The sequence below is a fragment of the Penaeus monodon genome, chromosome 30, assembly GCF_015228065.2.
Source record: "Penaeus monodon isolate SGIC_2016 chromosome 30, NSTDA_Pmon_1, whole genome shotgun sequence".
Classification (NCBI taxonomy): Eukaryota; Metazoa; Arthropoda; class Malacostraca; order Decapoda; family Penaeidae; genus Penaeus; species Penaeus monodon.
The window spans coordinates 18,449,896-18,450,163 of NC_051415.1; positions in this window are offsets into that span (position 1 = coordinate 18,449,896).

Sequence of the window (268 nt, forward strand, 5' to 3'; positions counted from 1 at the left end):
AAGTAATATAACATAAAAACATCAACAGTCATATAGTCCTTGTTATGTGAAACCAACAACTTTTCTATGCAAGAGATAAAGAAAAAAAGTAAATTATATAATGCAGGATGGGATCAGTCTAAAGACAAGATAAGTAAGAAGAAACAGACCATGATACATACTAGTGCAACAGAACAGAGCCACAGAGCGTGTTCAGGACATGAGGAAAGTTACCTCAATTTGGGGCATTTTTACTATTTGAATTTTTGGGTTTAAGAATGTTCCCCTA